The sequence below is a fragment of the Felis catus genome, chromosome B1 (assembly GCF_018350175.1).
Source record: "Felis catus isolate Fca126 chromosome B1, F.catus_Fca126_mat1.0, whole genome shotgun sequence".
Taxonomy (NCBI): domain Eukaryota; kingdom Metazoa; phylum Chordata; class Mammalia; order Carnivora; family Felidae; genus Felis; species Felis catus.
Window position 1 is genome coordinate 110,762,819 of NC_058371.1, and position 2,142 is coordinate 110,764,960.

The following is a 2,142-nucleotide window of genomic DNA, read 5'->3' on the forward strand; positions in this document are numbered from 1 at the left end:
TTATTAGTTATTGATAAAATTTCTCTAAAAATATAGGTCTTTTCAGATTGTTTTTCTTCTATGAGTTTTGGCTGATTGTATCTTTCAAGGAATTGGTTCATTTCTATGGGATCAAGCCCCACTTTGGGCTCCACGATGAGCAAGGAGTCTGCTTAAAATTCTCTCCCTCTCGCTCTGGCCCAAACTTGCTCTCTCTCTCTCTCTCTCTCTCTCTCTCAAAATAAATAAATACACTTTAAAAAAAAGAAGCGTGTTGTTTAGTTTCCATATATTTTGGGATTCTTCAGTTATCTTTCTGTTACTGATTTCTAGTTTAATTCCACTGTGGTCTGAAAGTCAATATTGTATGATTTATATACTTTTAAATGTGTTACGGTGTTTTATGGTCCAGAATATGTTCAAGCTTGGTAAGTGCTCCATGTATGAGAGAAATATGTATTCTGCTATTGTTGAATGAAGTAGTCTAGAGATGTCAATTATATCCAGTTCATTGATGGTGCTGTTGAATTCAACTATGTCCTTACTGATTTTCTACCTGTTGGACTGTTCATTCCTGAGAGGGGTGTTGAAGTATCTAATTATATTAGTGGATATATCTATTCCTCCTTACAGTTCTATAAGTTTTTGCCTCCCTTACGTTGATGCTCTGTTGTTAGGTGCATATATATTAAGGATTGTTATGTCTTTTGGAGAATTGATTCCTTTATCGTTATGTAATGCCCTTCTTTATCCCTGATAACGTTCATTACTTTGAAGTCTGTTTTGTCTGAAATTAGTATAGCTACTCCCACTTTCCTTTGATTAGTGTTAGGATGGTGTATTTTTATCCTTCCACTTATATTTAATCTATAATTTGTCTGTAGTCAAAGTGGTTTTCCAGTAGACAACATATAGTTGTGTTCTGTTTTCTCAATTAGCAATAATCACGCCTTGGATAAACCTCATTGGCTACGATACTGCCACTGCGCAAAGCTTGTGTTCTGTTTTTTGAACCACTCTGACAGACTCTGTTTTTTTTTTTTGTTTTGTTTTGTTTTGTTTTGTTTAATTTTTTTTTTCAACATTTATTTATTTTTTTGGGAGAGAGAGAGACAGAGCATGAACGGGGGAGGGGCAGAGAGAGAGGGAGACACAGAATCCGAAACAAGCTCCAGGCTCTGAGCCATCAGCCCAGAGCCTGACGCGGGGCTCGAACTCATGGACCACGAGATCGTGACCTGGCTGAAGTCGGATGCTTAACCGACTGCGCCACCCAGGCGCCCCCAGACTCTGTTTTTTAATTGGTGCATTTAGAGCATTGACATTCAAAGTATTGTTGATATATTTGGATTAATATCTCCCACATTCATTATTGTTGTTGTCCTTGATCTTTATTCCTGTTTTGTCTTCTTGGCTTTTTCTACCTTTTATCGTTTCAATTGAACATTTTATATGATTACATTTTCTTTTCCTCCTTAGTGTGTCAGTTAGACTTCTTTTTTTGTTTTTGCTTTTGTTGGTTTGTTCTTACTTTTTTACTTTTTTTAGTGATTGCCTAGAGTTTGCAATATGTTTGCAATATGACTAATCCAGACCCATTTTCAAATAACATTATACCACCTCATAGGTAGCATGAGTACCTTATAATAACAAAATAAACCTAATTCCTTTTTTCCTGTTCCTTGTATCTTTGCTTTTATTCATTTCACTTATATGTAAGCAGACATAAGCATATACACATAAGTATACATAACTCAATACACTGTTGTTATTATTAGTTTGAACAAATTGTTTTCTGTTAGGTCAATTAAAAATAAGAATAATAAAGGGTTTCATTTTACCCTCACCTATTCTTTACTTGGTGTTCTTCTTCTTTATGTAGATCTGAATTTCTGAACTATATCATTATCCTTCTCTCAAAAGAACTTTTTTTTTAATTTAATTTTTTATTTTTTAAAATTTACCTCCAAATTAGTTAGCATATAGTGCTACAATGATTTCAGGAGTAGATTCCTTAGTGCCTCTTACCATTTAGCCCACCCCCCCTCCCACAACCTTTCCAGCAACCCTGTTTGTTCTCCATATTTAAGAGTCTCTTCTGTTTTGTCCCCCTCCCTGTTTTTATATTTTTTTCCCTTCCCTTATGTTCATCTGTTTTGTCTC

At 34.9% G+C, this 2,142-nt stretch overlaps 1 non-coding gene across 1 annotated transcript; it reads right to left on the reverse strand.

Moving 5' to 3' along the window:
• Positions 1 to 834: 834 nt before the first annotated feature.
• Positions 835 to 974, reverse strand: LOC111560387. The gene has a single exon (XR_002742111.2). It is a non-coding gene; the product is annotated as a U4 spliceosomal RNA (small nuclear RNA).
• Between the last annotated feature and the right edge of the window lie 1,168 nt (positions 975 to 2,142).